We start from the raw sequence: 27,385 nt of genomic DNA on the forward strand, positions 1-27,385 counted from the left end.
ATGTCCTCATATATCCCATAATAACAGCCTGGACATGCTGAGAGTTGTAGTTCTCTCCTCATATCTCCTCCTGTAATGTCCTCTCATATCCCATAATAACAGTCTGGACATGCTGGGAGTTGTAGTTCTCTCCTCTTATACCTCCTCCTGGAATGTCCTCTGATATCCCATAATAACAGTCTGGACATGCTGGGAGTTGTAGTTCTCTCCTCTTATACCTCCTCCTGTAATGTCCTCTGATATCCCATAATAACAGTCTGGACATGCTGAGAGTTGTAGTTCTCTCCTCTTATACCTCCTCCTGTAATGTCCTCTGATATCACATAATAACAGCCTGCACATGCTGGGAGTTGTAGTCCTCTCCTCTTATACCTCCTCCTGTAATGTCCTCTGATATCCCATAATAACAGCCTGTACATGCTGGGAGTTGTAGTTCTCTCCTCTTATATCTCCTCCTGTAATGTCCTCTCATATCCCATAATAACAGTCTGGACATGCTGTGAGTTGTAGCTCTCTCCTTTTATACCTCCTCCTGTAATGTCCTCTGATATCCCATAATAACAGCCTGGACATGCTGAGAGTTGTAGTTCTCTCCTCTTATACCTCCCCCTGTAATGTACTCTGATATCCCATAATAACAGCCTGGACATGCTGGGAGTTGTAGTTCTCTCCTCTTATACCTCCTGTAATGTCCTCTGATATCCCATAATAACAGCCTGGACATGCTGGGAGTTGTAGTTCTCTCCTCTTATACCTCCCCCTGTAATGTACTCTGATATCCCATAATAACAGCCTGGGCATGCTGGGAGTTGTAGTTCTCTCCTCTTATACCTCCTGTAATGTCCTCTGATATCCCATAATAACAGCCTGGACATGCTGGGAGTTGTAGTTCTCTCCTCTTGTACCTCCTCCTGTAATGTCCTCTGATATCCCATAATAACAGCCTGGACATGCTGGGAGTTGGAGTTCTCTCCTCTTATACCTCCCGTAATGTCCCCTGATATCCCATAATAACAGCCTGGACATGCTGGGAGTTGGAGTTCTCTCCTCTTATACCTCCTCCTGTAATGTCCTCTGATATCCCATAATAACAGTCTGGACATGCTGGGAGTTGTAGTTCTCTCTTATATCTCCTCCCGTAATGTCCTCATATATCCCATAATAACAGCCTGGACATGCTGGGAGTTGTAGTTCTCTCCTCTTATACCTCCTCCTGTAATGTCCTCTGATATCCCATAATAACAGCCTGGACATGCTGGGAGTTGTAGTTCTCTCCTCTTATACCTCCTCCTGTAATGTCCTCTGATATCCCATAATAACAGCCTGGACATGCTGGGAGTTGTAGTTCTCTCCTCTTATACCTCGTCCTGTAATGTCCTCTAATATCCCATAATAATAGCCTGGTTATGCTGAGAGTTGTAGTTCTCTCCTCTTATACCTCCTCCTGTAATGTCCTCTGATATCCCATAATAACAGCCTGGACATGCTGGGAGTTGTAGTTCTCTCCTCTTATACCTCCTCCTGTAATATCCTCTGATATCCCATAATAACAGCCTGGACATGCTGGGAGTTGTAGTTCTTTCCTCTTATACCTCCTCCTGTAATGTCCTCTGATATCCCATAATAACAGCCTGGACATGCTAGGAGTTGTAGTTCTCCCCTCTTATACCTCCTCCTGTAATGTCCTCTGATATCCCATAATAACAGTCTGGACATGCTGGTAGTTGTAGTTTACTCCTCTTATACCTCTTCCTGTAAAGTCCTCTAATATCCCATGATAACAGCCTGGACATGCTGGGAGTTGTAGTTCTCTCCTCTTATACCTCCTCCTGTAATGTCCTCTGATATCCCATAATAACAGTCTGGACATGCTGGTAGTTGTAGTTTACTCCTCTTATACCTCTTCCTGTAAAGTCCTCTAATATCCCATGATAACAGCCTGGACATGCTGGGAGTTGTAGTTCTCTCCTATTATACCTCCTCCTGTAATGTCCTCTAATATCACATAATAACAGCCTGGACATGCTGGGTGTTGTAGTTCTCTCCTCTTATACCTCCTCCTGTAATGTCCTCTAATATCCCATAATAATAGGCTGGACATGCTGAGAGTTGTAGTTCTCTCCTCTTATACCTCTTCCTGTAATGTCCTCTGATATCCCATAATAACAGCCTGGACATGCTGGGAGTTGTAGTTCTCTCCTCATACCTCCTCCTGTAATGTCCTCTAATATCCCAAAATAACAGCCTGGACATGCTGGGAGTTGTAGTTCTCTCCTATTATACCTCCACCTATAATGTCCTGTGATATCACATAATAACAGCCTGGACATGCTGGGAGTTGTAGTTCTCTCCTCTTGTACCTCCTCCTGTAATGTCCTCTGATATCCCATAATAGCAGCCTGGACATGCTGAGAGTTGTAGTTCTCTCCTCTTATACCTCCTCCTGTAATGTCCTCTGATATCCCATAATAACAGCCTGGACATGCTGAGAGTTGTAGTTCTCTCCTCTTATACCTCCTCCTGTAATATCCTCTGATATCATATAATAACAGTCTGGACATGCTGGGAGTTGTAGTTCTCTCCTCTTATACCTCCTCCTGTAATGTCCTCTGATATCCCATAATAACAGCCTGGAAATGCTGGGAGTTGTAGTTCTCTCCTATTATATCTCCTCCTGTAATGTCCTCTGATATCCCATAATAACAGGCTGGCATGCTGAGAGTTGTAGTTCTCTAATCTTATACCTCCTCCTGTAATGTCCTCTTTTATCCCATAATAACAGCCTGGGCATGCTGGAAGTTGTAGTTCTCTCCTCTTATATCTCCTGTAATGTCATCTGATATCCCATAATAACAGCCTGGTTATGCTGAGAGTTGTAGTTCTCTAATCTTATACCTCCTCCTGTAATGTCCTCTTATATCCCATAATAACAGCCTGGGCATGCTGGGAGTTGTAGTTCTCTACTCTTATACCTCCTCCTGTAATGTCCTCTGATATCCCATAATAACAGCCTGGACATGCTGGGAGTTGTAGTTCTCTCCTCTTATACCTCCTCCTGGAATGTCCTCTGATATCCCATAATAACAGTCTGGACATGCTGGGAGTTGTAGTTCTCTCCTCTTATACCTCCTCCTGTAATGTCCTCTGATATCCCATAATAACAGCCTGGACATGCTGAGAATTGTAGTTCTCTCCTATTATACCTCCTCCTGTAATGTCCTCTGATATCCCATAATAACAGCCTGGACATGCTGGGAGTTGTAGTTCTCTCCTCTTATACCTCCTCCTGGAATGTCCTCTGATATCCCATAATAACAGTCTGGACATGCTGGGAGTTGTAGTTCTCTCCTCTTATACCTCCTCCTGTAATGTCCTCTGATATCCCATAATAACAGCCTGGACATGCTGGGAGTTGTAGTTCTCTCCTCTTATACCTCCCCCTGTAATGTACTCTGATATCCCATAATAACAGCCTGGGCATGCTGGGAGTTGTAGTTCTCTCCTCTTATACCTCCTCCTGTAATGTCCTCTGATATCCCATAATAAAAGCCTGGACATGCTGGGAGTTGTAGTTCTCTCCTCTTATACCTCCTCCTGGAATGTCCTCTGATATCCCATAATAACAGTCTGGACATGCTGGGAGTTGTAGTTCTCTCCTCTTATACCTCCTCCTGTAATGTCCTCTGATATCCCATAATAACAGCCTGGACATGCTGAGAATTGTAGTTCTCTCCTATTATACCTCCTCCTGTAATGTCCTCTGATATCCCATAATAACAGCCTGGACATGCTGGGAGTTGTAGTTCTCTCCTCTTATACCTCCTCCTGGAATGTCCTCTGATATCCCATAATAACAGTCTGGACATGCTGGGAGTTGTAGTTCTCTCCTCTTATACCTCCTCCTGTAATGTCCTCTGATATCCCATAATAACAGCCTGGACATGCTGGGAGTTGTAGTTCTCTCCTCTTATACCTCCCCCTGTAATGTACTCTGATATCCCATAATAACAGCCTGGGCATGCTGGGAGTTGTAGTTCTCTCCTCTTATACCTCCTGTAATGTCCTCTGATATCCCATAATAACAGCCTGGACATGCTGGGAGTTGTAGTTCTCTCCTCTTGTACCTCCTCCTGTAATGTCCTCTGATATCCCATAATAACAGCCTGGACATGCTGGGAGTTGGAGTTCTCTCCTCTTATACCTCCCGTAATGTCCCCTGATATCCCATAATAACAGCCTGGACATGCTGGGAGTTGGAGTTCTCTCCTCTTATACCTCCTCCTGTAATGTCCTCTGATATCCCATAATAACAGTCTGGACATGCTGGGAGTTGTAGTTCTCTCTTATATCTCCTCCCGTAATGTCCTCATATATCCCATAATAACAGCCTGGACATGCTGGGAGTTGTAGTTCTCTCCTCTTATACCTCCTCCTGTAATGTCCTCTGATATCCCATAATAACAGCCTGGACATGCTGGGAGTTGTAGTTCTCTCCTCTTATACCTCCTCCTGTAATGTCCTCTGATATCCCATAATAACAGCCTGGACATGCTGGGAGTTGTAGTTCTCTCCTCTTATACCTCCTCCTGTAATGTCCTCTGATATCCCATAATAACAGCCGGGACATGCTGGGAGTTGTAGTTCTCTCCTCTTATACCTCCTCCTGTAATGTCCTCTGATATCCCATAATAACAGCCTGGACATGCTGGGAGTTGTAGTTCTCTCCTCTTATACCTCGTCCTGTAATGTCCTCTAATATCCCATAATAATAGCCTGGTTATGCTGAGAGTTGTAGTTCTCTCCTCTTATACCTCCTCCTGTAATGTCCTCTGATATCCCATAATAACAGCCTGGACATGCTGGGAGTTGTAGTTCTCTCCTCTTATACCTCCTCCTGTAATGTCCTCTGATATCCCATAATAACAGCCTGGACATGCTGGGAGTTGTAGTTCTCTCCTCTTATACCTCCTCCTGTAATGTCCTCTGATATCCCATAATAACAGTCTGGACATGCTGGGAGTTGTAGTTCACTCCTCTTATACCTCTTCCTGTAATGTCCTCTAATATCACATAATAACAGCCTGGACATGCTGGGTGTTGTAGTTCTCTCCTCTTATACCTCCTCCTGTAATGTCCTCTAATATCCCATAATAACAGGCTGGACATGCTGAGAGTTGTAGTTCTCTCCTCTTATACCTCTTCCTGTAATGTCCTCTGATATCCCATAATAACAGCCTGGACATGCTGGGAGTTGTAGTTCTCTCCTCATACCTCCTCCTGTAATGTCCTCTAATATCCCAAAATAACAGCCTGGACATGCTGGGAGTTGTAGTTCTCTCCTATTATACCTCCACCTATAATGTCCTGTGATATCACATAATAACAGCCTGGACATGCTGGGAGTTGTAGTTCTCTCCTCTTATACCTCCTCCTGTAATGTACTCTGATATCCCAAAATAACAGCCTGGACATGCTGGGAGTTGTAGTTCTCTCCTCTTATACCTCCTCCTGTAATGTACTCTGATATCCCATAATAGCAGCCTGGACATGCTGAGAGTTGTAGTTCTCTCCTCTTATACCTCCTCCTGTAATGTCCTCTGATATTCCATAATAACAGCCTGGACATGCTGAGAGTTGTAGTTCTCTCCTCTTATACCTCCTCCTGTAATATCCTCTGATATCATATAATAACAGTCTGGACATGCTGGGAGTTGTAGTTCTCTCCTCTTATACCTCCTCCTGTAATGTACTCTGATATCCCAAAATAACAGCCTGGACATGCTGGGAGTTGTAGTTCTCTCCTCTTATACCTCCTCCTGTAATGTACTCTGATATCCCATAATAACAGCCTGGGCGTGCTGGGACTTGTAGTTCTCTCTTATACCTCCTCCTGTAATGTCCTCTGATATCCCATAATAACAGCCTGGACATGCTGGGAGTTGTAGTTCTCTCCTCTTATACCTCCTCCTATAATGTCCTCTGATATCACATAATAACAGCCTGGACATCCTGGGAGTTGTAGTTCTCTCCTCTTATACCTCCTCCTGTAATATCCTCTGATATCCCATAATAACAGCCTGAACATGCTGGGAGTTGTAGTTCTCTCCTCTTATACCTCCTCCTGTAATGTCCTCTGATATCTAATAATAACAGCCTGAACATGCTGGGAGTTGTAGTTCTCTCCCCATATCTCCTCCTGTAATGTCCTCTGATATCCCATAGTAACAGCCTGGACATGCTGAGAGTTGTAGTACTCTCATCTTATATCTCCTCCTGTAATGTCCTCTGATATCCCATAATAACAGCCTGGACATGCTGGGAGTTGTAGTTCTCTCCTCTTATACCTCCTCCTGTAATGTCCTCTGATATCCCATAACAGCCTGGACTTGCTGGGAGTTGTAGTTCTCTCCTCTTATACCTCCCTGTAATGTCCTCTGATATCCTGTAATAACAACATGGAAATGCTGAGAGTTGTAGTTCTCTCCTCTTATACCTCCTCCTGTAATGTCATCTAATATACCATAATAACAGCCTGGCATGCTGGGAGTTGTAGTTCTCTCCTCATACCTCCTCATGTAATGTCCTCTGATATCCCATAATAACAGCCTGGACATGCTGGGAGTTGTAGTTCTCTCCTCTTATACCTCCTCCTTTAATGTCCTCTGATATCCCATAATAACAGCCTGGACATGCTGGGAGTTGTAGTTCTCTTTTATACCTCCTCCTGTAATGTCCTCTGATATCCCATAATAACAGTCTGGACATGCGGGGAGTTGTAGTTCTCTCCTCTTATACCTCCTCCTGTAATGTCCTCTGATATCACATAATAACAGCCTGCACATGCTGGGAGTTGTAGTTCTCTTTTATACCTCCTCCTGTAATGTCCTCTGATATCCCATAATAACAGCCTGGACATGCTGGGAGTTGTAGTTCTCTCCTCTTATATCTCCTCCTGTAATGTCCTCTGATATCCCATAATAACAGCCTGGACATGCTGGGAGTTGTAGTTCTCTTTTATACCTCCTCCTGTAATGTCCTCTGATATCCCATAATAACAGTCTGGACATGCGGGGAGTTGTAGTTCTCTCCTCTTATACCTCCTCCTGTAATGTCCTCTGATATCACATAATAACAGCCTGCACATGCTGGGAGTTGTAGTCCTCTCCTCTTATACCTCCTCCTGTAATGTCCTCTGATATCCCATAATAACAGCCTGGACATGCTGGGAGTTGTAGTTCTCTCCTCTTATATCTCCTCCTGTAATGTCCTCTGATATCCCATAATAACATCCTGCACATGCTGGGAGTTGTAGTCCTCTCCTCTTATACCTCCTCCTGTAATGTCCTCTGATATCCCATAATAACAGCCTGGACATGCTGGGAGTTGTAGTTCTCTCCTATTATATCTCCTCCTGTAATGTCCTCTGATATCCCATAATAACAGGCTGGCATGCTGAGAGTTGTAGTTCTCTAATCTTATACCTCCTCCTGTAATGTCCTCTTATATCCCATAATAACAGCCTGGGCATGCTGGGAGTTGTAGTTCTCTACTCTTATACCTCCTCCTGTAATGTCCTCTGATATCCCATAATAACAGCCTGGACATGCTGGGAGTTGTAGTTCTCTCCTCTTATACCTCCTCCTGGAATGTCCTCTGATATCCCATAATAACAGTCTGGACATGCTGGGAGTTGTAGTTCTCTCCTCTTATACCTCCTCCTGTAATGTCCTCTGATATCCCATAATAACAGCCTGGACATGCTGAGAATTGTAGTTCTCTCCTATTATACCTCCTCCTGTAATGTCCTCTGATATCCTGTAATAACAGCCTGGACATGCTGAGAGTTGTAGTTCTCTCCTCTTATACCTCCTCCTGTAATGTCCTCTGATATCCCATAATAACAGCCTGGACATGCTGGGAGTTGTAGTTCTCTCCTATTATACCTCCTCCTGTAATGTCCTCTGATATCCCATAATAACAGTCTGGACATGCTGGGAGTTGTAGTTCTCTCCTCTTATACCTCCTCCTGTAATGTCCTCTGATATCCCATAATAACAGGCTGGCATGCTGAGAGTTGTAGTTTTCTCCTCATACCTCCTCCTGTAATGACCTCTGATATCCCATAATAACAGCCTGGACATGCTGGGAGTTGTAGTTCTCTCTTATCCTTCCTCCTGTAATGCCCTCTTATATCCCATAATAACAGCCTGGGCATGCTGGGAGTTGTAGTTCTCTACTCTTATACCTCCTCCTGTAATGTCCTCTGATATCACATAATGACAGCCTGGACATGCTGGGAGTTGTAGTTCTCTCCCCTTATACCTCCTCCTCCTGTAATGTCCTCTGATATCCCATAATAACAGCCTGGACATGCTGGGAGTTGTAGTTCTCTCCTGTTATACCTCCTCCTGTAATGTCCTCTGATATCCCATGATAACAGCCTAGACATGCTGGGAGTTGTAGTTCTCTTCTCTTATGCCTCCTCCTGTAATGTCCTCTGATATACCATAATAACAGCCTGGACATGCTGGGAGTTGTAGTTCTCTCCTCTTATACCTCCTCCTGTAATGTCCTCTGATATCCCATAATAACAGTCTGGACATGCTGGGAGTTGTAGTTCTCTCCTCTTATACCTCCTCCTATAATTTCCTCTGATATCCCATAATAACAGCCTGGGCATGCTGGGAGTTGTAGTTCTCTCCTCTTATACCTCCTCCTGGTGTGTCCACTGATATCCCATAATAACAGGCTGGCATTCTGAGAGTTGTAGTTCTCTCCTCATATCTCCTCCTGTAATGTCCTCTGATATCCCATAATAACAGCCTGGACATGCTGGGAGTTGTAGTTCTCTCCTCATACCTCCTCCTGTAATGTCCTCATATATCCCATTACAACAGCCTGGACATGCTGGGAGTTGTAGTTCTCTCCTCTTATACCTCCTCATGTAATGTCCTCATATATCCCATTACAACAGCCTGGACATGCTGGGAGTTGTAGTTCTCTCCTCTTATACCTCCTCATGTAATGTACTCTGATATCCCATAATAACAGCCTGGACATGCTGGGAGTTGTAGTTTTCTCCCCTTATACCTCCTCCTGGAATGTCCTCTGATATCCCATAATAACAGTCTGGCATGTTGGGAGTTGTAGTCCTGTCCTCTAATACCTCCTCCTGTAATGTCCTCTGATATGCCATAATAACAGCCTGCACATGCTGGGAGTTGTAGTTCTCTCCTCTTATACCACCTCCTGTAATGTCCTCTTATATCCCTTAATAACAGTCTGGACTTGCTGAGAGTTGTAGTGCAGGGCACTTCTTTGCCACGTAATTTGAGCTGTTCTTCATTGAACTCAATGAAGCACAGCTCAAGATTTACGAGCGTCACAGACGCCTCGTAAATTACGAGGAGGAGCATCTACGTGTGAAACGAGGCAGCTGTTAACAGTCTGTCTTTTCACACGTAAATACCTCTCATCGTGTGAACATACCCTAATTCTCTCCTCTTATACCTCCTCCTGTAATGTCTATGATATCCCATAATAACAGCCTGGACATGCTGGGAGTTGTAGCTCTCTCCTCTTATACCTCCTCCTGTAATGTTCTCTGATATCCCATAATAACAGCCTGGACATTCTGGGAGTTGTAGTTCTCTCCTCTTATACCTCCTCCTGTAATGTCCTCTGATATCCCATAATAACAGCCTGGACAGGCTGGGAGTTGTAGTTCTCTCCTCTTATACCTCCTCCTGTAATGTCCTCTGATATCCCATTATAACAGCCTGGACATGCTGGGAGTTGTAGTTCTCTCCTCTTGTACCTCCTCCTGTAATGTCCTCTGATATCCCATAATAACAGCCTGTACATGCTGGGAGTTGTAGTGTCCTCATATACATCTTCTCTGTAGTTTTTGGCCAGTTGTGTAATATAATGAGGGATGTCCCTGCTGTGCATGTGCGGCTGAGCTTTAGGTACAATCTTGGTGCCCGGAGGTGAAGCTGAAGGGCCGTGGTGCAAAACTTCATCTTGAGTCCCTTCTCCTACCTCTGACAAATTCGAAATCTCTTCCTCTCTACACATCACACGAGTAACGACTCCTGCACATAATAATCCCACCATTTCCTGCACACAAATAGAACGTTATCAAATTATAATATTAAATGTATCAGCGTCCCGACATAGGTTTTAGCCGTATCGGCGTCACTCACAGACATGGTGCCGTGGGTCCTATAGCTTTTGGACCCTGTTGTAATAGCTACCGTTGAGACCCCCTATATCTGATAAACTGCTGGTGCATTACAGCTGATCTGTTCTGATCCTGCCTGATACAAATAGTATGTGACATAGCATTTTCTTTATCATTTAGCTATATAAAAAAAATCTTGAAATCTTGCAGTTTTTACTCTGGCCACTGAGCTTCACAATACACTGACCCTTCCTGTTCTGTAGAGATCACCTCTCAGCAGTCATTATCATCACAGGGAGGATTACACTGACAGGTAACACTTACATATAGATAACACAAGATTCACCTTTCATAATAGACTGATCCTTCCTGTTCTGTAGAGATCACTTCTCAGCAGTCATCTTATTATTATCACAGTGTAATGACGGGGGTGGGGAGACAGACAAGTGAGCCCTAATCTACCCGCCACTCAGTCCCTGCCTACTTGCAACGACCCGCCCTAGGCGACGGGGTACAACTGGGCGACGGTCCCTACGCTCAATAAGTGCACGACAGACAAACAGACAAGGGTACACAGAGCTAGGGGGAGAAAGGGGCAATTGCCCACGGTAACACCGTGAGCAATAAGAGTAGTAAACAAGCCGAGTCAAACCAGGAGAGTATGAGGTACCAAACGCAGAGCAGAAGAGTAGTAAACAAGCCGAGTCAAACCAGGAGTGTACGAGGTACCAAATGCAGAGCAGGAGAGTAGTCAGCAAGCCGGGGTCAATATGAAGCAAGGACAATAGTACAAGAAGCTGCAGCAGGGCCAGGAAACCAAACGAGAAGAACCATAAGCAAAGGAGGAACAGGAAAGGCAGGTATAAATAGACAGAGGGCGGGAGCTAGCTCTGTCTGGCCAGGCTGTGATAGGTTCTCCCACTCCTAAGCCTGCCACCCTGAGTGGTGGAAGATGGAGTCAGTCTCACAGACATAGAAGCAGGTGCAGACTGATTATCTATGGGTGTTAACCCCGAAGCTGTGCCTGGCAGATCCTTTACAGTACCCCCCCCCTTTTTTGAGGGGCCACCGGACCCTTTCTAAGTGGACCTGGTTTACTGGGGAAATGAAGGTGAAACAAAGGTGAAACCTCCTGACCAATATCCCAGCGTGAACATCCCGAGCGGGTACCCACGTCCTCTCCTCAGGCCCGTATCCTCTCCAATGGACCAGGTACTGGAGGGAGCCTTGGACCATCCTGCTGTCCACAATCTTGGCCACCTCGAATTCTGCCCCCTCAGGGGTGAGAACAGGGACCGGAGGTTTCCTCGAGGGAGCCAAGGACGGGGAGCAGCGTTTAAGGAGGGAGGCATTGAACACGTCGTGTACTCGAAAAGATGGGGGCAACTCCAGTCGGAAGGAGACAGGATTGAGGACTTCAATGACCTTGTACGGCCCTATAAACCGGGGAGCAAACTTCTTGGACGGGACCTTAAGGCGCAAATTTTTAGACGATAGCCACAGAAGATCCCCGACCATAAACAAGGGGTTAGCAGAACGTTTTCTATCTGCCTGAGTTTTTTGTATGCTCTGGGACGCCTCTAGGTTCTTCTGAACCTGAGCCCAGACTGTGCACAGTTCTCGATGAACGACCTCTACTTCGGGATTGTTGGAACTACCAGGTGAAACGGAAGAGAACCGTGGATTAAACCCAAAATCACAGAAAAAGGGGGAGACCCCTGACGAGTTACTGACCCGGTTATTAAGGGAAAATTCGGCGACGGGAATGAATGAGACCCAATCATATTGACAGTCAGAGATAAAACACCTTAAATATTGTTCTAGAGACTGATTAGTCCTCTCAGTTTGGCCATTAATTTCAGGATGGAAGGCAGAGGAGAAGGACAGATCAATCTCCAACTTTTTACAGAAGGCTCTCAAAAACAATGAAACAAATTGTACCCCTCTATCAGAAACAATATTGACAGGGACCCCATGGAGACGCAGGATGTGTTTGACAAACAAGGTAGCTAACGTCTTAGCATTGGGTAGTTTCTTGAGGGGCACAAAATGGCACATCTTACTGAAGCGGTCTACTACAACCCACACCACCGACTTGCCTTGAGATGGAGGCAAATCGGTGATAAAATCCATGGAGACATGAGTCCAAGGTCTCTGGGGATTGGGCAAAGAACATAGTAAGCCCGCTGGTCGGGACCTGGGAGTCTTGGACCTAGCACAAACTTCACAACGACGTAGGCCTTAACGTCTTTAGGCAACCCAGGCCACCAATAGTTTCTGGCAATGAGGTGCTTGGTACCCAGGATGCCTGGATGGCCAGATAGTGCAGAGTCATGATTTTCCCTAAGTACCCTTAGCCGGAATTGCAGGGGAACAAACCGCTTGTTCTCAGGAAGGCTCCCGGGAGCTGAACCTTGATCAGCCGCAATTTCAGAGACTAAATCAGAATCAATAGCGGAAATGATTATACCTGGAGGCAAAATCCAAGCAGGATCTTCCTCCGAAGGAGGGCTGGCCATGAAGCTATGTGACAGTGCATCAGCCTTAACATTTTTAGACCCAGCCCTATAGGTAACCACAAAGTTGAATCTGGTAAAAAATAACGCCCAACGAGCTTGTCTCGGGTTTAGCCTCCGGGTAGATTCTAGGAAAACCAGATTCTTGTGGTCGGTAAGGACCGTTACCTGGTGCCTAGCCCCCTCCAGGAAGTGGCGCCACTCTTCAAATGCCCATTTAATGGCTAAGAGATTGCGGTTGCCAATATCATAGTTACTCTCAGTGGGTGAAAACTTCCTGGAGAAGTAGGCACAGGGACGGAGATGGGTGAGGGACCTAGTACCCTGGGACAAGACAGCACCCACTCCCACCTCGGACGCGTCAACCTCCACGATAAATGGCTCCATTTGGTTGGGCTGAACCAGCACCGGGGCCGAGATAAAGCACTTCTTAAGGACCTCAAAAGCCTGGACAGCCTCAGGAGGCCAGTGGAGGAGATCAGCACCTTTGCGAGTGAGATCCGTAAGAGGCTTAGCGATGACCGAGAAGTTAGCAATAAACCTCCTGTAATAATTGGCGAACCCCAGGAAGCACTGTAACGCCTTCAGGGAGGCAGGTTGGACCCATTCCGCCACAGCCTGGACCTTGGCAGGGTCCATGCGGAATTCATGAGGAGTGAGGATTTGGCCCAAAAATGATATCTCCTGCTCCCCAAACACACATTTTTCGGTCTTCGCAAACAGTTTGTTTTCTCGAAGGACCTGGAGCACCTTCCTGACATGCTCAATGTGGGAGAACCAGTCCTTGGAAAACACAAGTATGTCATCAAGGTACACTACAAGAAATACCCCCAGGTAGGCCCTTAAAATCTCATTTATGAAATTCTGGAAGACCGAGGGAGCATTACACAACCCAAAGGGCATGACGAGGTATTCGAAATGACCTTCGGGCGTGTTAAACGCAGTCTTCCACTCATCCCCCTCTTTGATGCGGATAAGGTTATACGCCCCCCGTAGATCAAACTTAGAGAACCATTGGGCCCCCTGAACCTGATTAAAGAGATCAGGAATCAGGGGAAGGGGATACTGGTTCCTTACAGTGACCTTATTCAAGCTTCGGTAATCAATGCATGGCCTAAGACCACCATCCTTCTTCCCTACGAAGAAGAAGCCAGCACCTACCGGAGAAGTAGAGGGGCGAATGTAACCCTTGGCCAGGCATTCCTGGATATACTCTCTCATGGCTTCACGTTCGGGACAAGAAAGATTAAATATCCTACCCTTAGGAAGCTTAGCTCCTGGTACCAAATCGATAGCGCAATCGTATTCTCTATGAGATGAGGAGGTAACACTTCGGAGGCCTCCTTAGAGAAAACATCAGCGAAGTCCTGAACAAACTCAGGTAGCGTGTTCACCTCCTCAGGGGGAGAAATAGAATTAACAGAAAAACATGACGTCAAGCATTCATTACCCCACTTGGTAAGGTCCCCAGAATTCCAGTCAAACGTGGGATTATGCAACTGAAACCAGGGAAGGCCTAAAACCAAATCGGACGATAATCCCTGCATTAACAGTACAGAGCACTGCTCCAAATGCATGGAGCCAACAAGGAGGTCAAAAACAGGGGTATGCTGTGTAAAATAACCATTAGCAAGAGGAGTGGAGTCGATACCCACTACCAGGACAGGTTTAGGCAAATCAATCAAAGTCATAGCTAGAGACATAGCAAATTCCACAGACATGATATTAGCAGAAGACCCTGAATCCACGAAGGCACTGCCGGTAGCAGACCTACCACCAAAAGAGACCTGAAAGGGAAGCAAGATTTTATTACGTTTCATATTTATGGGAAATACCTGTGCGCCCAAGTGACCTCCCCGATGATCACTTAGGCGCGGAAGTTCTCCGGATGCATTCTTACGCTTAGGACAGTTGTTCACTTGATGCTTGTCATCCCCACAGTAGAAGCAAAGACCATTCTTCCTGCGGAAATCTCTACGTTGTTGGGGGGACACGGAGGCCCCGAGTTGCATAGGTACCTCCGAGTCTTCCGGGGAGGAACGAAGCAACGGAACCTCGGGAGGCATCATGGTGGAGTCAGAGGAGAAAACATCAAGACGTTCAAGTCGTTTTATTACGACGTTCCCTGAGACGTCGGTCAAGTCGTACCGCTAAAGCCATAACCTGGTCTAGGGAGTCAGAAGAGGGATAACTAACTAGCAGATCTTTCAGGGCGTTCGACAGACCCAACCTAAACTGGCACCTTAAGGCAGGGTCATTCCACCGAGAAGCTACGCACCACTTCCTAAAGTCAGAGCAATACTCCTCAACAGGTCTCTTACCCTGACGTAAGGTCACCAGCTGACTCTCGGCAAAAGCAGTCTTGTCAGTCTCGTCATAGATGAGTCCGAGAGCAGAAAATAAAAGATCAACGGAGGAAATTTCAGGGGTGTCAGGAACCAAGGAGAAGGCCCATTCTTGGGGCCCTTCCTGGAGCCGGGACATAATTATACTCACCCGCTGGCTCTCAGAACCTGAGGAGTGCGGCTTTAAACGAAAATAGAGCCTACAACTCTCCCGAAAGGAGAGAAAAGTCTTCCGGTCCCCTGAGAAACGGTCGGGCAACTTGAGGTGGGGTTCAAGAGGTGAGGTGAGGGGGGCTACCATGGTAGCATCAGGCTGGTTGAACCTCTGAGCCAGGGCCTGGACCTGTAGGGAGAGACCCTGCATTTGCTGAGCCAGGGTCTCAAGGGGGTCCATAGTGGTGTCAGGGACCAGGGTAGACTAGGTATGGGCATGTGATTATGTAATGACGGGGGTGGGGAGACAGACAAGTGAGCCCTAATCTACCCGCCACTCAGTCCCTGCCTACTTGCAACGACCCGCCCTAGGCGACGGGGTACAACTGGGCTACGGTCCCTACGCTCAATAAGTGCACGATAGACAAACAGACAAGGGTACACAGAGCTAGGGGGAGAAAGGGGCAGTTGCCCACGGCAACACCGTGAGCAACAAGAGACAAAAAAGGAGGGCCGAACACGAGGCAACGCAGGGGGAGATAGAATATAATGTGAACAAGGTAATTAATTTAACAGAAATTGTTTTAACAAATGATCATATCTCTTTATTAAATCGTGGTTTAGGATTCTCACCAGTTACCCCCGGAAATAAATTTGAGATCTATAAAGACCTACACCTGTTTTTGAGGAAAATTATTTTGAGACTTTGGCATGGGGAGAGAGAAAAAATAGAGAAGAACCCAGATAGCCATATAGAGATATCCCCCACGGATGAGAGAATGGGATCCAACTTACTGTCCAATCTTGGATTGACAGATATGAATGCACTAATAGATCTAGATGAGTTATGGAAGGAGAGTCACGTGTCTGGAGACATGGGAGATGGAGAGATGTTTACGGAGGATCTTATCCCGGAGTTTACGGGATTGCGAAAAAAGAGTAGCGTAATGCCCAGTGTCTGCTCTAATAGATGTACTCAGGCCTTTTTGGAGGCCATGCACAGGGACATTGACCTCATTGACTGGTCTTCCTTCCTGAGTGAGGACAATTTGACCAAAAAAGAACGGAAAGCATTAAAAGAGTTGAAAAATGTAAAAGATGTTATAATCAAACCAAGTGATAAAGGTGAGAATGTGGTCCTCCTCAGGGAGGAATACTATGTCGGTGAGATCAAGAGGCAATTAAATACAAATTCTTATGTTACCCTAACTGGTAACCCCATTCCAGATTTGACACACACACTAAATAGAAAACTGATGTTTGCTGTGGATGAGGGTTTGATAAGTAAACAAGAACTCCATTACTTGGAGATAAAGGAGCCACGTATACCTACCATGTATGTGCTTCCCAAGGTACACAAAAATAGAGATACCCCACCTGGCAGGCCAATTATCTCAGGGTGTGATGGCCCAACTGATCACCTTGGGAAATACATAGATGAAAAACTTAAAAAATTTGTGGGTGCGCTCCCCTTTTTTGTCTTAGACACAGGAGATCTCCTAAGTAAATTGGAAAAACTTACGATTGAGGGTGATTTTCTGCTCGTGGGATTGGATGTAGAATCGTTGTATACCTCCATCCCCCATGAGGCTGGATTAAGGGCCGCTGCGCATTTCCTGGAGAGACGAGGTGGGGAATGGGCCCATCAAAATGAATTCATTATAGAGATGTTGGAATTTGTCCTGAATCACAATTGCTTCTCATTTGATGGCAAATATTATCGCCAAGTACAGGGGACTGCCATGGGGTCCTCTTGTGCACCTTCATATGCATGTTTACATCTGGGATGGTGGGAAGAATTTATTGTATATCCCCACCCTCTCTTTAGGAGATGCGCGGCTACCTGGCTCAGATACATGGATGATGTGCTCCTATGTTGGAAGGGATCGGTGGAAACCCTGGAAGAGTTTATTAAAGATCTCAATACGAATAGTTTGAATCTTTTCTTGACATTTACTTCAAGTGAGACTAATATCAGTTTTCTAGATTTAAATATTCACAGGGAAGGAAATCAGCTTATGACTACGACTTTCCGTAAACCAACGTCAGGAAATAGCCTCTTGGCAGCAAGTAGCCATCACCTACCTTCCCAAATTAAGGGAATCCCAATAAGTGAATTTCTTTGAATCAGACATAACTGCTCTAGATTTGAAGACTTCAAAGGAGAGGCTCAAGACTTAACATCGCGCTTTTTAAATAGGGGATATCCTAAAAAAATTATAAAAAAAAGGGTATAACAGAGCCATAAGACAAGATAGGAGGGAAATTCTTGAAAGGGTTAAAAAAGAAAAACATGATAATAGAGTACGGTTCATCTCAAGGTATGGTTCCCATTGGAATTTACTACGTAATTTAATGATTAAGAATTGGCCTCACCTAACTTTAGATAAAAGGATTGGTTCAATAGTAGGTGAGATACCAAGTATGGTTCCAAGAAAAGCCCCTACTTTAAAAGATATTCTAGTCAGTTCTGAATTTAAAAGAAAGACCATAGATAACGAAACATGGTTGAATAAACGGCCAAAGGGGATGTATATGTGTGGCTCTTGCAATTGTTGCAAATATGTTTTGAAATCCGATACCTTTTTTGACAGCGAACATAAAAGAGAATTTAAGGTTTATAATTTTATCAACTGTCGTTCAACTATGGTGGTGTATTCAATTATTTGTCCATGTGGTAAGCAGTATATTGGAAAAACGAAACGGGAGTTACAGATAAGAATTAGGGAACATCTTTCAGACATTACAAAGGGCGAAATGAAAAGCCCATTGGCAGCACATTTTAAATTACATCATGGACAATCAACCAAGGGCTTAAAATTTATGGGAATCTACCAACTTTTTGAGGATAGAAGGGGTGGGGATCGTAACCGTATTCTTTTACAGAAAGAAACGATGTGGATTTATACATTGGAAATCCTCAACCCTAGAGGTCTTAACAATGAAATAAAATTTAATATGTTTTTATGACATGCTGAATTAATAATCCCCTTCTATTCATTGGTGGTTGCGTCTTTGTGGTGTAATATGATTGCCCGTCTTTTGGATACCTCTAATGGATTGATTACCTTGTGACCTATTCTCAAATGGTTTGATTCGACCCAATCTAAGTAAATATATTTTTTCACTCCTTGAAAATAGGAGGGAATAGACTTATGGGATGAATAAAGAACTAACTGTTATGATTTTCTGCCTCCGAGTGGTGGGGACTGGGTCCCTACAGATTTTTATCTGTTGTGGACCCGCTCCCTGCCCTTCGGAGACAGACATTAAAATCCTTGGATTCCGGAAACGTTTTTGCCCTAATTTGGGAAAGCCTGTTTTATATCCCTTTATGTTTTGGAAGTGATCTTGTCGGTTTGGCATTTGGGTGGGGGTTGCGTGGATCCTTGTGGGCCGGCTGGGTAACAGCGTCCCGTGATTTTTCCACGCACCAACCAGCGAACTAATTTTCCTTTTATAAATACTTTTTTTCTCGGGATAAATTGATAGGTCCTATGGATGTTCTCTGTCCATGGGTGATGGGGACTCGGTCCCTCCGGAAATATTCTCGGGGTTGGACCCACTCCCTGTCACCCGGGTACAGAGGATGCCTTGCCTGATTTTCGGCAGATAAAAATTAGCGGGACACTATCATATTACTGTAATAAATAGGTACTTTATGGGCTTAATGCTTTATGGACAGTCCGTTGACAGGTGCAGCGTCAAATTAGTGTTATACCATCTGAAATGCAACATGGATCTCTCATAATTATTTCATTTATTTAATATTTTGGATTTTTGATTTATTTTTATTTATTAAATTTTGTTAAATTTTTATTTTTTTTATTTTTTTATTTCCTTATTTATTATTTATATAATTTTCTGTTGTATTTTATTTATTATAGACACTGCTGATCACTAATGGGTTTGTGGGATAAATGAATTTTTCTTAATTAAAAAAAATGGGAATTTACTTGCAATGTACTGTGTGTATATGTTTTGGTATTTTATATATATATATATATATATATATATATATATATATATATATATATATATATATATATATATATATATATATGTATATTCCCGGATAGAAATGTATGATGAAATACTGGGGGGAATCTATAAATATGGATAAAACATGTGTATAATTGGACGTTTTGGATTTGAATCATTGGATTCTATGAGTACTTAATGTAATATTTTTACATTGGGGTCCAGTTCCCTTTAAATTTGGAACTATAAAGATGCCAGACTTTACTGAACTCACGAAATGGCTGTGAGGAAATCCCGGTTCGGGATGAAACATGTCAGCTGATCAATTAGTCTATACCTGGCAGGTAGTGACATCAACCTTGCCTCGTCTTGCAGTCTCCAGTGTTGCCAGAAAAAACAAACGTGGATACCAGCATATTACGATACCGACTCTCCAATGAGGAGTGTGTTCCATTGCTATAATTTTCTCACCTTGGGTGAAACCTCGGCTGCCCCCGAGTATAGGAAGATCCAAGCTATTCAACATAAGGATTGACCGTGGATGGAGTGGATATAAGGAGAACCTTCCATGTGGGAATTGTGATCAGCCAATGATGAGATTGAAGGGGTGAAAAATGATATATTTCTAAAATCTGCCTTAACTCTACAATTGCTCCAGGAGGAGGAACATAGTGAAAAGGAGTGAACTTTCAGTCCACCTTGAGTTGCGAGATCAACATAAAGATGAGTATTCAACTCTTTTTTTTTTATTTTTTTAAATATCCTTTTTATTGTCAGTTTTCACATTTTCTTACAAACATTTCACGTAAGAGTTACATCATGAGTGCGCAGCACTCAACTGTCATGGGATTAACTTTTAAATTACATAACATATAAACACACCAACATAGAAACATGGCATAATTGTCGATCTTCAGATGGACCAAACAAACATGACTCCCCCAACTCCAACACCACCTAGATCATCAATGAGTTTCCACTCATCCTTTCTCCCCCCGCTGGTTCACAGTTGCATCCTCCCTAAAACGCCTGCCAAGAGCTGTGTGCAGTACCACTTTGTGTACTGGAAAGGCCTAACAATTTCCGCTATTTCGGCTGTTGTACATTGCGTTTCTATAAATACTTGCCACTTATCAAATAGCTTCTTGGTTCCCGTTTCCTTCCGCCTTTCCACCTCCACTCTCTCAAGAACCAATAACTGTTTCAGCCGTGACACAATCAATTCTAACCCCGGCGTGTCTGCCTCTAACCAGTGACTCAGGAGGCATCTCAAAGCTACCAGTAAAATCGTGTGCACCAACACGGGAGGTGATCTTACTCCTCGAGCACCCTCTTCCTCTGGCGGCCGCGCCTGATGGAATAGTAGCGCTTGAGGCGTCATTGGGAGATTCGTTTTCCAATGGTCCTTAATATATTTCTGTACCATCCCCCAAAATCGTTTCGTATGTACACACCCCCACACTCCATGCCACAAATTCGTCAGTGGTGTATTGCACTTGGGACAACTTGTAATGCGATCAGGGAAAGATTGTGAGGGCAAGATATTAAAGCCATATATAGCTGCATGCATCAACTTAAAATAGGTTTCCCTCCAGCTCTCATTTATCACACTCTTCCGTACCGTCTCCCAAGCCCCCAGTATGGTCTCTCCTATATCTGGATCCTGAGTCCACCGTTCCCAGCTTTTAAAACTAATCCTTAATTGCGGACGAACAAAACCCTCTCTCAATGCTCTATACATTCCTGAAATGGTCGCCCGCCCAGTTGTTGGACCTATGACCTCATCCAGAGTGTGCGTAGTAGCTTCCTTACTCAAATCCCTGAGCCTGGAGGTACAAAATGTTCGTACCTGAAGTACTTGCAAAAAATTTACTCTATCTACTATGGGTCTGAGTTTAGCGGTGATTTCCTCCCCAGTTAACCACCTCTTTTCCTCTGTGTGCATAAGATCCCCTGCGCTACCAATGCCTACCCTCCCCCATGAGGCAATTCCGTCCCCCTTGTCCATTCCCGGTAAAAACTCCGGATGACCGCTCAACGGCATATACTTCGATACCAGGTGGGGTAACCCAAACTGCTTACGTACCACTTTCCAAGCTAGAACTGTATCTCTCAATACAATGGAGGTTTTGAGACGGCACGGAAGAGAAGCGATTCTACAATGTAACAAAGCTTTCAGGTTCCAAGGTGAAGCATACTCCCCTTCCAGATCTAAATTGGAATAATTGCTTGTTTCATGAAGCCAATCTACTACATGACGCATAAGACAGACCACGTTATAACCCCTGACATTCGGAAAGTTCACACCCCCTTCTTGTTTACCCATCATGAACTTGGTGAGTGCTATGCGCGGCCTTTTTCCTGCCCATATAAATTTAGTGAATGAAGCCGTCAATTTCGAGACATCCACATGCTTCAATAAGAGAGGTAGCGTTTGAAAGGGGTATAGCAATCTAGGAAAACTAACCATCTTGATCAGATGACATCTTCCCAAGAGGGACAACGGCAATTGGCCCCATCTAGTGAGTTCCGCTTGTATTTTTTTAATTAACGGGGGATAATTTAAGCCATACAGAGTGTCTGGTACCCTCCCTATTTTGATACCCAGATAGGTAATGCAGTGTTCCACCGGTGATATCCCGCAACCCAAGGATTGCCAAAAGGTCTTTGGCAATGGCCTGCCCAACTCCAGCAGTTCGCTCTTAGCTATATTGACTTTGTATCCCGAGCATTGCCCAAATTCCTGCAAAAATTGAAAAACCTTCCCTAAATGCTCCTGAGGGTTAGACATAAAAAGTATGACATCATCAGCGAACAGGGCTAATTTCACTGCACAAGATCCCACTTGAATGCCTCTGAACATATCCGATTCCTCCAAGAATCTGGCCATAGGTTCCAGTGCTAGATTGAATAGCAGGGGCGACAAGGGGCAACCCTGTCGTGTTCCTTTATGTAATTGGAAGGGATCTGATAGGAACCCCGAGGAGTGAACGCGTGCTTGCGGGCTAGTGTAGACTCCCTTCAGGAAGACCCGGAAATCTCCCTGAATGTTCATTTTGTCTAGCACCATCCCCAGCCATTCCCATTGTATGTTATCAAAGGCTTTCTCTGCGTCTAGCGCTAAAAGTGCCGGCCTGGTACCTGGCTGGGGATCGTGCCTGACTGTTTCTAGCACCGTCAATACCTTGCGTAAATTTGTCACTGCAGCCCTGCCCTTTACAAAGCCTACCTGAGATTTTCCCACCAGTATGGGTAGATACATAGCCAGTCGATTGGCCCAAATTTTTGTGAGCAATTTCTGATCTTGATCTATCAGCGACATGGGGCGGTACGACCCCGGGTCAAGAGGATTCTTCCCCTTCTTGGGTAACACCTTTATATGCGCTACCTTGGCCTCTGCTGGTAATGCTCCCGTTCCTAGTAAAGTATTATAATATGCCACCAAGGTAGGGCTGATTTCTTCTCTCAGAGATTTGAAAAACTCCCCTGTGAATCCATCCGGACCCGGGGCCTTTCCGTTAGATAATGTTTTAATGGCGCTCCAAACTTCCTCTAGTGTAATCTCCGCGCTCAAATGACCATTCTGCTCCTGGGTGAGCCCTGGCAACTTCACCTTCTCCAAAAATTCCCTCCCTTTTTGGAGATCTATGGGTGTTTCTGAGTAAAGGGCTTGGTAATATTTACTTAATATGGTATTGATTTTTTTTGGGTCCGAGGTAGGAGTTCCGTTTGACTCTTTAAGTGTTAAAATATGTGCCGGCGCATACCTCCCCTCTGCTAACCGCGCTAATAATTTGCCCGCCTTATTGCCGAAACGCATTAAATCAGCATCAAATTGGGACCGGTAAATACTCTCTCTTTTGTCTAACCATTGATCAAACTGTCGCTTGGCTTCCTTCCATTCCTCCCCCAATAGCATTGATGGTGAATGTACGAATGCTGTGTACGCACGCCGTAATCTGTCGCTCGCTGCCTTGTATCCTTCGGTCGTCTTACGTTTAAGATTAGACATATACTGCATGATTTTCCCTCTTATTACCGCCTTGGCTGTACGCCAATACAATGACGGTTCCGAGCGATGCGCTACATTATCCCCATCGAATTCCATCCACCACCCCTTAAGCTTCTGTGTAAAGCCCTCATCCTTTGCCAGAAAAGCGGGAAACCTCCAGATAAAATCCGTTCCTCTAGCTACTGTGTCAGCCAATGTAATGGTAACCGGAGCATGGTCCGAAATAACTAAATCTTCAATTGCCGCTTCACGTAAACGTCGTGCCATTGCGTCACTAACTAACAAATAATCAATACGCGACCATGACTGATGAACATGAGAGAAATGTGTATATTCCCGCGCATCTGGGTGTAAACTCCTCCACGCATCTATTAGGGCCGTGTGTCTTAAAAAGTCGGGCAAGATCTTATCTCTATTTCTCTGCGAACTAGTCCCTGCGCTCCTATCCTCCTTTGAAGACCTTACAGTGTTAAGGTCTCCCCCTAAAATCAAAAACCTAGTGCGATCCTGCTGGAGTTGGGTTTCCAAGTGACCAAAAAAACCAGTGTTAACCGTATTTGGGCCATACACATTATGAATACTGATGGTTTCCCCTGCATGCTCCATCACTAGATGGATCCAACGGCCCTCGTCATCCCACTCCTGGGACACCAGCGTAAACGCAAAGTTTTTATGTACCAGAATTATAACTCCCGCCTTACCCTCCCTTGCCGACGAGCCAAAAACCTGACTCACCCAGAACTTTTGCAAATACTTAAACTCCGGCTCGGTTAGGTGAGTTTCCTGCAATAGGGCCACATCTGGGTGCAATCTTTTCATGTGCCTTAAAAGTTTGGTCCGTTTCTGTGGGGATCTCAGCCCTTTAACGTTCCAAGAAACTATTTTCATGTTATTGGACCGTGTTTAAGATGAGCTAAAGTGCCTAAAAGTCGTGTGGAGTCCAGGGAGTCAGATCCGTCTTTTCCCAAGAGCCATGTACAAACATTAACATTAACATCATAACCAAACCCTGGCTTGTAAGCCAGAACCAACAAGGCCAACCATCCCTTACCTAACAAAATCATAAAATCACCTGCGGCAAGGGTTAGCAGTCCCTTAATACCCACTGGTGTATGTGACTTCACTTTTTTCTGTTATGCCAGAACGCGCCCCTCCCTCCCCCTCCCCCCCAGCCTGCCTATATGGCTCCTTCCATGAGGAAGTAACACCTGCCTTTGCCCCCTCAGTACCTCTTTGTCGCCTGCACACCCTTATGTACATTCCCTTATCATTACTTTAACAGCCTAGAGTCCGTTAGGATTGCATCCTCACATTTCCCTATGAACCTTGCTTCGCTTCAAGGTTTCCCTACCTCCGTGCCCCCTATTTCCTACCACAATTTCCCTCAGTCTGCCATTGTAACAGATAACACTAATCCCTTGCGTGGGGGAGGCATTGTATAACTCCCGTTCAATCCCGCCCACCAGGGACAATCTCAGATCTTGATCTAACTCCCTCACAAATATCTTGCAGTGAAAAAGCAAGGAAATATCAGAATGCATATACTTCAACCTTGATAACATTGTAGCATTGTAACAATAGGTCAACTATTGACCGGTACATAGTGCTGTATAAGACTGCAAAATATCCCCCTCAATAACTTTCAGATTATCTGTAAACTTATCTGTATCTGGTCGGAATCTGCAATTGGTCTACAGCGTCCACAAAATCATCATCACAACAGCTTAAATAAAATGCGCCAAAAAGGACTTCGTCCGTCAATCAGGAGACGTGGATCGGGTGCGGTCCCATGTTCGCCTCTGTGGCTTCGGAGAGTCCCCTCTATTTCCGGCTCGACCCCCCCGGGATCTTCCAGGTGTGGGCATTAAGGCTTCTGCCCAGGTACGCTCCATATTTAGCCGGTTCCTTTTGTCTTCTCTTGACTTGCGCTGCGGACTATGTACTGGACTGTGACGCTCCTCTTGCTGTGATCTGTTCCCACAAAGCTCCGCAAGTGCGTCCTCCGCTTCCTGTGGAGTGGTGAAAACCTTGTTCCGCCCGTTCTCTTGAAACACCCGCAGGATGGCTGGGTACTGCAGGCTAAAGCGTATTCTCGCTTGGAACAGCGCGGTGCAGATCTTGCTGAAAGCCCGCCTTCGTTTTGCAACCTCCGCCGAGAAATCCTCAAATAGTAGCACTTTCATGCCCATTATTTCCAAAGGACGCGATCTGCTGCGGAAAGCTTTCATGAGTGCCACCTTGTCATTGTAATCCAACAGTTTGAAGATCACTTGTCTGGGACGATGTGAATTGTGGTCAGCTGTTTCTGGGAGGTTTCTGGGGTCCGGCCCCACTCTATGCGCCCTCTCCACCCGGCATGGACGGGGGAGACCTAAGGCTTCCGGCAATGTCCTCTCACACACTCGTTGCAAATCAGCAAATATCACTGTTTCTTTCAGCCCCACCAGTCGCAGGTTGCTCCTCCTGGAGCGGTTTTCCAGATCCTCCACCTTGTCCCCCAACTGCGCAGTAACAGACAGCACCCCTTTGAGTTTGGATTGCAGGCGTTCATTTTCATCCTCCAGCAGCGTGATACGCTGTTCTAACTCATCAGCTCTGATAGTGACTTGTGCCAGCTCCGCATGCACGCGGTTTAGAGAATCTTGCACCGTTTTTTCCAGCGCCTTTTGCAGGTCTGGCGCTATCTGTTTGGCTACTTCACGGGCCAGGGTTACATAATCAATGGCTACTGGAAGAGCGGACAGTACATGCTCTGCCGGGCTTGAAAGCTGGGACTGATGGTGCTGCAGCTCATCTTCCTGTGTGTATAGCAGGGTCGCAGTGGCGGGAAGCGCCGCCATCTTACCTCCCTTTACCACGGCCGCGGCTGATTCCTCCATGGCTGGCTTCTGCGCGCTTCTGAGGAGGTACCTGTCCATACAGGCACCACCGATGATGTTGCCGTGTGCAAGGCTGGTGACTTCCCCGCTGATTATCGTCGCCGTAGCGACTATTGCGAGCTTACAGGCTGGACGGGAGCGGGAGCTCAGTCACTCGCGTCCTGCATCCCCAGCGCCGGAACCGGAAGTCTCAACTCTTTATCTATATTTGTATGGCTATTATATAAGAGGAATTGCTCCTGTTGGTTTCGGACCAAAATTCTAAAAGAAGGAGGAAAAAGCAAAAAATGCAAGTGTGAACTGAGACCAATGGTGTCTGAATAAAAATTTAACGAGGATACCAGCATAGCAGGATTCCGACTCTTAAATGTAGGAGCGTGCTCCATTGCTTAAATTTGCTCACCTTTGGGTGAAATCTCGGCTGCCCCCGAGTATAGGAAGATTTAAAGATGAATATTTAACTCCCTATATATAATTGCATTGTTATCATACAAGAGGAACTGTCGCTGTTGGTTTCGGATCAAAATTAGAAAAGAAGGAGGAAAAAGAAAAAAGAAAAAAGCGCAAGTGTGAACGGAGACCAATGGTGTCTGGATAAAAAATCTTTAGAACCGGTTCTTATAGCTAATTTCTTGTATGGGTCTGATTATGGCTTGTGTATAGAACACATATTCCCTAGATATCTCATCATGACATGTCATTGTGTTTAGAGGGGGATACATTAATGGAAGTAATGTTATAAAAGTCTGAGTTGGTATCCTGATTGCTTAAATTTGCTCAACTTTGGGTGAAATCTCGGCTGCCCCCGAGTATAGGAAGATTTAAAGATGAATATTTAACTCCTTATATACAATTGCATTGCTATCATATAAGAGGAACTGTCTCTGTTGGTTTCGGACCAAAATTAGAAAAGGAGTAAAAAGAAAAAAGCGCAAGTGTGAACGGAGACCAATGGTGTCTGGATAAAAAATCTCCAGAACCGGTTCTTATAGCTAATCTCTTATATGGGTCTGATTATGGCTTATGTATAGAACACCTATTACCTAGATATCTCATCATGACATGTCATTGTGTTTAGAGGGGGATAAATTAATGGAAGTAATGTTATAAAAGTCTGTGTTGGAATCCTGGCCAGGAGACATTTTTTTAAATTATGTACATCTAGTTTGAAACAAATGTGTTTTCTCAAACCCTTTTCTTTTCCTATAAAAAATCTTTGTATTATGGATAAAAGAGGAAAGAGATATATTTATATATGAAAAATCTTTAAAATATATTTTTATATGGAATTTAATAAAAATTTATACAAAATTATT

The sequence above is a fragment of the Rhinoderma darwinii genome, chromosome 11 (assembly GCF_050947455.1).
Source record: "Rhinoderma darwinii isolate aRhiDar2 chromosome 11, aRhiDar2.hap1, whole genome shotgun sequence".
Classification (NCBI taxonomy): Eukaryota; Metazoa; Chordata; class Amphibia; order Anura; family Rhinodermatidae; genus Rhinoderma; species Rhinoderma darwinii.